Source organism: Phalaenopsis equestris, unplaced genomic scaffold, assembly GCF_001263595.1.
Source record: "Phalaenopsis equestris unplaced genomic scaffold, ASM126359v1 Scaffold000076, whole genome shotgun sequence".
NCBI classification, from domain to species: Eukaryota; Viridiplantae; Streptophyta; class Magnoliopsida; order Asparagales; family Orchidaceae; genus Phalaenopsis; species Phalaenopsis equestris.
The window spans coordinates 158034-167425 of record NW_018164518.1 but is presented as its reverse complement, the minus strand read 5'-3'; positions in this window follow the sequence as shown (position 1 = coordinate 167425).

Sequence of the window (9392 nt, the reverse complement as noted above, 5' to 3'; positions counted from 1 at the left end):
AAATGCCACCTTGTGCTGTCCATCTTCAACATCAAAATGTAATAAAACAGTAAACCCTAGCTTTCTACTGCTTAAATAGTAGCATTCGCGCGCTCTGATTTTTAAAGAAGATTATCACGCGGTTATACTTAATTTACGGCTCCGTGACTGCGAAGGGTTCTCTCAGATTACAACGAGGTTACAAACCCGGGAAACTTTGCTTTAAATGTTACAGAAACGTTACACGGAAGGTACAGTTGGTAGGGCGGGGTGTAGAGGTTACCAGGGAGTTACACAGCCTCGGTACAGCATGCAGCGGAGTTACTGTGTCGGTTACAGCTCAGTTATAGCTCTAGGTTACAACGCGCGGTATGAACTCTCGGTTACAAATCAGTTATAGCTCGTTTATTTTTCTCGGTTACATGACGCTATGTTACGTCTTCGTTACAGCGAGGTTATAAACACGGTTCATTCGTTTTGAGGTTACTGGAAGGTTACAAGCCTACTATCCGAGCGGTACCGCGGTAATGGCCCTCTCGGTTATAAATCCTGTACCTCTCAGTTATAACTCGGTTATAATCGAGCGGGCCGGGTCGACGGGTCGCGTCTGAATGAATGCGGTGGGACCGACTGTGCTGATTTGTCAATAGCCCGTTGGAGGACGCATGTATCGCTGCGTACGTCTTATGTACGCAAATTTTTTCCTTGGTATAGGGCTTTGGACATCCATTATTGCTTTGGTGGGGATTTAATATTCTTAAAAGGTTTTACTTGTATACATTTTAGCTTTATGAGAAGATTTGCTATGTTATTTTCTATATTTTTGTTGTTGGATTTAATGATTATACATGAAGACTTTTAGTTTAGTTTATTTACTAGATCAATAAGTTTGAAACCTTCTCTTCTATCTTCGCGAGCATTTTCGAATTATGTTGTAGGGAATGTGCTTCTCTACTTTAAATTGTTCTTAATATAAATAAAACTAATGGTTATGTGCTGATTTCAAGAGGGGAGGAGTTTTGACTTTCGAGCGGCAGTTGAATGATGACTATGCATATAGATGAGCCAGAAATTAAATTAGATTTGAATTGAAACTTACTAATAAGAGACATTTGTAGAAGAGTTTTGGATGATTAATATAAAGGTGGGTTGGATATTTATTGATCATAAAACGCTATTATTGATCTTAGAGTAATGGCTTTTGACTAATAATGTTAAAGAAATACTGACTTTTTAAAGATATTGTTCATGGAATATTTTTTTCACAACTCATCTTGATGAAATAGCGGAAAAAAAACCTATGTTTCATTGGTAAATGAGCATATACAATAGGTTGCATAATGTCACGGACTAACTTATCTCTAATCACCTGTGTGGTTTTAGCCTCTTTCTTGACACTAAATCAATCTAGCTCTCACAACGCTTGGACTTGTAAGCACAAAACACTCTAAGAAGAGTAGAGAGAAGTATTGGAGAAAAGAATACTTCACTAAGAAAGAAAAGATTACAACACTTGAAAGCTTGGAAGCTTTACTTGGATCCTTTCTTGGATGTATACAAATGAGGGGGGGGAGACTCTTATTTATAGTCTTCTACAAGACTAAGGGAACATTCTAGATTACATTAGAATAAACTAATTTCTAGATAGTTCTACATTATTCTGTATATATACATGATTCTAAAACTTTCCAGAATATTCTAAAATTCTCTTAAAGCTTGCTTTTTCCAGCATATTTTTTGAATTATGTAGAACCTTCTAGAATTCTTTGGAATATTCTTCTTCTTTCTAGTTTTGTTTTTATAGAATGTTGTGAAATCTTCTAGAGTCCATTGGATTGCTCTCTACATTCTGAGCTTCTCTAGAATCTTCCTTTCTCATGTTTAGCTTGCCAATTATTATTGAAGATGGAGGAGCATGATACTCTCCCCCTCTTAAGCTTGCATTACCCTCATTGCAACTTTCCCTTGGCACTCGGACCAGCTTTCTTTGTTAGCTCTTGAAAAACTTAGTTTTTCCTTAGTGGTATGGGGGAGGGGTGTCATGCAGTGAGACTTCATCGTTGGTGGCATAGTGCTTAACTCCAGGCTAATAAGATGATTTTTCTCCCTCCTTGGTGGTAGTTCTTCAAGAACCTCCACCACTTCCCTTGGCATGCCTCCTTCTTCATCGAAGTCTTGAAGAACCAAGTAACTCCCCTTTTTCTTATGGAATGCCCTCTTTGAATTAGATGGCCTATGACACTTTGACTTCCTGCTTATTAGACCTTGTTAATGGTACTAATCAAGCTTGATTCCCTTCCATGATGCACATGCTATTGGGGAATGGCATTGGGAATGCTCCTGCTTGATCCAATCAGTTCATCCCTTGAACAACTTTAAAATCATCCATCAAAACGACAGAGAATTCTAAGGCGTCTGACCACGCTTCAAAATTGGTCTTTACTCCTCTGACTATTCCAGGGATTGGTATTTCTACTGAATTTACGACCTTGATGGAACCACCTCCTTTAGTCATCTGCAAACCCAATTTCTTTGTTTCCTCGGTGGAGATGAAGTTATGGGAAGCACCTGTATTCACCATTGCTCTAGTGTTCTTCCTACCTATTATCATCTCCACGAAGAGTAACCCCTTCATTTGGGGTTTTGTTGGAGCTTGCATCCCATTCAGCAGTTGTATAGCCCCTAATTGTGTCGTCATATCATCACATTATTCCTCCTAATGACTTGTAAGGAAAGAGTTTAAAGCCTTCTTCTGAGGACAGTTCCTTGCCCAATGAGGTCCATCACAAAGAAAGCACTGATTGTGTGGTTTAGTTTTATCATTTTTAAGCTTCGATTTGTCTTTTTTCTTTGGATGAAGTTGATTCGTGGCAGATCTCTTCCTTATGTTGATCCTTGTCTTCCCCCTCTTTAACATATGTACTCTTCTTCATTTGGCTTTGTGGACTTTCTTGATTAATCAACTAGGCTTTCAGCGACCGCGATGGCAGTGACAATATCTTGCACTCCGCACCTCCTAAGCTTAGTCTTTTCCTACTGTTGGAGTCCATCCATGAAGTTGAAAAGAACATCTTTGTCATAAATGTCGGGAATTTCAAGAACCAGGCTAGTGAACTCCATAATATATTCCCAAATTGATCTCGTTTGCTTGAGCTTTTGCAATAGGGCCCTAGCCTCATCCTCCGCATTTTCAAGGTAGAATTGCCTCTTTAGCTCATCAAAGGTGGATATGGTACACATACCTTTCTCAATAATCCTCGTCTTTTTCTCCACCACAATATAGTGATGTCTGAGAGATAAAGAGCTTCAAATTTCATTCTTACATCTTCATCTGTAATCCCCCTCTCTACAAAATATTGTTGAAGTCCCCATAAAAAGTTATCCACTTCTTCGCATTTCGAGCTCCTCCAAAACACTTTGGTTTTAGAACTTCAATACTTTTTAGCTTCTAAGGTGTGAAGGTTGGTGGGCGTCTCTAGTGCTCTCTTGCATAGCGAGATGTCCTCACACATTTCCTCCAAACTAGCACGTACGTTGCTCATCCCTACTTCATGGGCTCTTTGTACCTCTTGGAGCTCCCCCATCAAGTCCTCTTGCATCTTAGGCAATTGATCCATTAGAGACTCTTCTAGTTAGAGCATTAAATTGGTCATTGAATGAATGGTGATGTCCTCCTCCTCGAGTTGGCCAAGATCCTCTATCTAGGCCTCCATGCCATTTATTGCCTCCCACCTGAGCAAGGCGTGAATCAAAGTCATGCATGATCTCCTTGGACATCCCATGTGGTTTGGATGCAGCTGGATCACCTTGCTCCTGACAACCTCGCCCTTGTTGAGATGTTTCCACATTAGTGGTGACCCGTAGAATCTCCACTATTGAACTAACCATTATAGAAGGGAGACCCTTAGCTTTTATAAACACCTATTAGTTGGGTGTAGCTCACTCGGGTGTGGGTCAACAAGAACCCAGAGAGTTCTCTGATTGCTCAGAAGAGAGCTATTCTGAGGAAGAAATCATTGAGGAAAGGGAATGAACACAATTGACTTCCCCTCATCAGTATGCTACATTTATTAGACTACCTGCTAGGATTGAGGCTAGTTAGTTTGCTTCTACTGTCTGGACCAAATCAAAGACTGATTCAGAGGCAGTGTCCTAAGAGAAGATGCACCACCTAGAAGGAAAAGAACCTATCTTCGAGTCGACTTCTCCACCTCCTCCCTCCTATTATAAGAAGAAGAATGGTTCCAAAGTCGACTGGGTTCCCTCTCAAAGCAAGGGAGCACAAAAATGGAACAGTTTCGACAGTCGATACACTACGATTGACCGGGAGCTATATTGGTATGATGGCTTGTTGTAGGCAGAAGTCTATCATCTATGTTTTGTGGAAGTGATTTGGTCTCGATCCATCGTCAATTCTCTCAAGGCGTGCCAGCATCCCAAGTTCTATAAGAAGATGGACCGCTACCACCTCAACGCTTCCCACCTTCAGTCGATGACTCTTGGTCAAGCAAAAATGAAATGGGCTACCACCTCAGAGAGGGCTAAGACCTAAAAAATGCTTTCCTAGAAGGCAAAAAAACAAACGATCATAGCTAAATGGAAGCTGGAAGTTGTGGAGGATGAGATTGCTTCTGTATCAGAACTTTTGTCGGTCACCCAACAAGAAAAATAGGAGCTAAAGGAAAAAAATGGGGACCATGAAGTCCGAAGAAGATTTTTTTAAGATGCTCCTCTCCCATCCACAACAGGTGAAGATTTTGATGGAACAACTTTGGGTTGCTAGTGTCACAGCAGTCGACCAACACATTCAAGTTTGCTAACTTGAAAGAATTAGTAGCTCTATATACTAGTTTTGAAGGGATCTTCATGAGACAAATCAAATGTTGGAAGCGATTGAGGATATTCTACTTTTAAGTCCAATCGGTCACTTGTGACTTAGGAATTTTTTTTGTAAAAGCTTGGAAATTTTGTAACCAAACTCTTTTGTATAAAATTTATACTTTTTTTATTTTGAAATGAATGCAGCTTTTGGTCATTTTTTGTTTACCTTTGCTTTTTTATCTTTATTTTGCCTTTATCAATTATTTTCTTGTGATACATGCTCGATGATAAATGTTGGTATTGGGTGACGACTTAGAACTTTGGAAAGATTGTTAGTCATTTTTGGATGTCACAGCCAAGCATAAATCTTACATTGCCCATCTCTTTTGCTCAGTTGGGTTGTTATCTTGGCAGGTCTTGCATTTTGCTAGGACTTAGGCAGATCATGTCGCTGCCTTCGCAGAGATAATCTCCGAGACTCGATACTAGGGTGATTTACGTTGTATTTTTTGTGAAGCTTGTCGCTATTGAGCAGGGAACTATCTCTAAAGTTTTATCCACATTGAGCTCAAAAGACATAGGTGTTTTGATGCTTGGCATTGAGGATCGGATTTTGAGTTATGATACCTATAAGGTGTTTATGAAATCCCTGTTAGTTTATTTTATGTTATTGGTGCCTGGCTCACTTCTTACACTTCAATGTCTCATTTGATTGGTCATATTGTCACCTTGGTTGCGTCGTACCTTTCACTAGGTCTTGTGCATATCTTGTTGCTACCTTTGTGGGTGTAACCGTTGAGGCTTGCTACTAAGGTGATTTATGTCATACTATTCATAGAGCTTGTCACTAATGGGAAAGGAACCACCTCCAGCGGGGTTTACAATGCATGGGCGTTGTGGGCTATTCCACCGACCAGACATCTTTGCTGGTGTGATACACCAAAATAATGTGCAATTTTATATATACATTTTATGCTTAATTTTTATGATAATGCACTTTAAAGAAAGATATTTTCATGTTCTGTTGCAGGTATATCAATTTTAGGCAAGTGGAGCAAAAAGGAGAAAAAAGAAATAAATTTGGAGTCAAAATGGAGCATTTCAACATCCTGGAGCTAGAATTGGCACCAGAGGTGTCAGAAACTGGGGCTAGAAGTGCCATTTTACAGAGAAACGGCGCCAGAAGCACCAGAATTGGTGCCAGAATCCATAACAGTGCGAACTTTAGTAGGTTGGTGCCAGAGAAGAAATAAGACGGAGTAAGGTGGTTAGTGACTATTTTTGAGCAGTTTTTTAAGGCTCCAATCAATTCAAACACCCCATGGAGTGATTCAATGAATCTAAACACTTTGGAAAGACACTAGAATGAAGCGACTTGTCTCTTGGTGTGAAAATGTGTGCCTTTTAGGGAAAAAAAAGGAATTTTGAATTCCTTTGAAATAAAGGTTGACCCTAATTAAAAAGAGGAGTCTAGAGAAGAAAGGGGGGTGAGAGGTTTGAAGAGAAGAGGTTGGCGTGAGAGAGAAGTCTTGGGAGAAGAAAGTATTTTCTTCTAGAGTTGTAAGAGAAGAGAGAAGATGAGAGATTTCTTCTTCATTACATTTATAAGAGAGAATTGAGTGTGATTGTAAAGAGAAAAAGTGTTTAAAGGGAACTTCAACAGATTTGTTTGAGAAGGAGTGTTAGATAAGTTATGTTCTTTTTTTCATTATTTTATAAACTTATTTTTATATATATAATTTATGTTTTGTCGTATTCTTCTCATGAATTCTGAATAGTCTTCTTTATCTTTCTCCCTACAATGAGATATGATTTTTTGAAGAATTAATTATGTTATATAAGGTTTTAAATGTCAATAATTTGTAATAATTCAAACTCTAATCTTTATTTACTTTTTGATCTAGCCAATTGAAATGTTAAAATTTGTTGAAAAACATAAGATCTGAAAGGGCTATGCTTTCTACAACAATGTAAGAGTTACATTCAATTTCATGGGTGAGGATGTAGTCCATGGGGTTGCGTGCAAATAAATAGAAAAATATATTTTGATGGGTGCAAACTTGAAGTTTTTAAGGTGACAGATTAAAATCCCCAATTTGGTCCATATGTTTGGAAACTAAAGCGAGATTGTTAGCCCTTAGGGAAGGGAGAAGTGAGAGCTCTGGAGTGGCAGCCAGTATTCTCTCAACCTAACCATAAGTTTAGGGCAAAACTCTGGATTAGTCAATGTTTTTTATGCACTCTCAGAGGGTACAAAATAGAATTGCTTGTATTTGACACAATACAATTTTATATGTATTTTAAATGATTTTAATTACTTCACAATCCATAAAATCATTGTAAAGGGGAATGATGCTTTCTTAATTTTGAACTCTTCATTATAATACTTTCTTTAGTATTTATAAGTTTGCTTTCATAATTTAGCAATTAGTTTAGTTAACTTACTTCTTTTAACTGCATTTCATTTAGCACACATTAAATTTACTTTAGATTCATTTCGCTTACTTAAGTTTTATAGTTTGAATATTGTGTTTAACGATTTAACCATAAGAATTTTCAACTTCTTGTGGGATCGATATTTAGGACTCCATTAGAGCTCTTTATTTCTTGAGCGATACGTATACTTACTTTATTATTACAGTTTGACAGCTTAAAGATTTTAAAAGATAAAACTATTTAAACTGAATTATTTTTATTGGGATTAACTGCATATTTACTACTTGTTAACTGCATATTTACTACTCGTGTTGTCGTGTGTGTATTGTCGTATTGAAAGATATTTACAACGCACCACATAAAACCGTCGCACCATGGTGTTGTTGGTGTTACTGTTTGAATTTGAGTTCCTCGAGTGTCAATCAGACTTAAGAAAACCTTAAAAAGATTCATGTTTCATAGCAAAAAAAAAGTTTTGAAATGATATGCCTTTCATTGCTGAGCTACGTGTCAGCTGCCCAAAGTCGACTGAACGTTATCTAGGTGTCATATGGTCGACCTCCCCCAAGGGATTTTTCCAACCATTGGAGTCAGTCATCTATTTTATGGTTCTCGCCTCTATGCCAAAGCCTCTTGGATGATGAGAAAAAATAGGTTTTTTGGCTCCCGTTGTTGCACAAACTCCTTGGTACGCTCCCCGATAGGAGTGTCTCTGGGATGGATTTTTCCCGTCACTCCTCTTTTTGCTAGTTTTATGCTACACACTCATCGCACCTGTTAAGATATTCAATCCAAATTTGTTTTGTGAGGCAAGGCATGCCCAAGGAATTGAGAGGCAAGAACCAAAAAGGAGAGACAAAGAGAGATAGAGAGTACACAAAGAATTGCTTCTCTGGGGCAAAGTTAGGTATTTTGTGGTTCTTGTGACCCATTTTAAATATTGAATATGAAGATTACTAAGGGAAGGTGAGAGAGACTCCCCACAGAATAAGGGTCCCGAGAGAAGAGCCAAAAGCCCATAATATATAATATGGTCCCCCCATTTATAACAAATAGATAATGTAAAATTACATGTTTTACCTCTGCTTTAGAGGAGTTGTACATGATATTATGGTATTTTTGCCTTCTTTGACCTTTTTCTCAGTAGGTCCTTGGGCCGACCGATTGAGCTAGTTTCTGTCGACTTTCGTCTAGGCATTGATACATCAAAAATATATGCATTTTTAGACCCATATTTTATACTCATTTTTGGTGATATAGCGTTTTAATGGAAGATTTTTAGGACTTGAAGCAAAGATGAAATAAAAATGATGAAAATTGGAGTTAAAATGACATTTTTGAAGAAATACTCAGCGCCGACGGTGCAAACTTACAGAACAACTGATGGATTTTACTCAGCACCGACAGTGCAAACTTACAGAACAGTTGATGGATTTTACTCAGCGCCGACATCACCAGAAGCAGCGCCGATGATGTCATTTGATAGAGAGCAGCAAAATTAAATATGAGAAACTAGCACTGACGGCGCCAATGTCGGTTCAGACCCATTTTCTAGAAGATTTGATGAGTTTGGATGCTTTTTGAAGGGTTTTTGGATGCACCTTTTGGAGAACCAACTGTAGGCTCTATTTGGGGCCGGAATTGATTAGAAAAGGTGCTCCTCTTCATTCCGGCTTGCTCATTTTCGCCATTGCTATGGTGTATTTCGAAGTTAAAAAAGATTTTTATTGGAGGTAACATGAATAGACAAGTTTTCATAGGATGGGTTATGAGAGAAACAGGTATGAAAAATCATATAGGATTGGTTGCGAGAAAAATTTTATTTCATGTTTTTAATTCTCATTCTTTGTTATGTGGTCAATTGTTTTTATACTTGTCTCATTATTGCTTTGAGAAAGAGTTTCAGATAAGTGTTGTTTGTTTTTTATTATTGTATGAACTTTCTTTTATATATGATATTTGTGTTCAGTTATATCTTTCTCATTTGAGTAGTCTTCTTTATTCTTCTCCCTACAATGAGATTTGGTTTTGTGAAGAATTGATTTTATTTTTTTATGGTTTTAAATGTCAATAATTTGGGATGATTCAAACTCTAATCTTCATTTACTTTTCGATTTGGCCAATTAAATTGTTAAAATGTGTTGTGAAACATATTT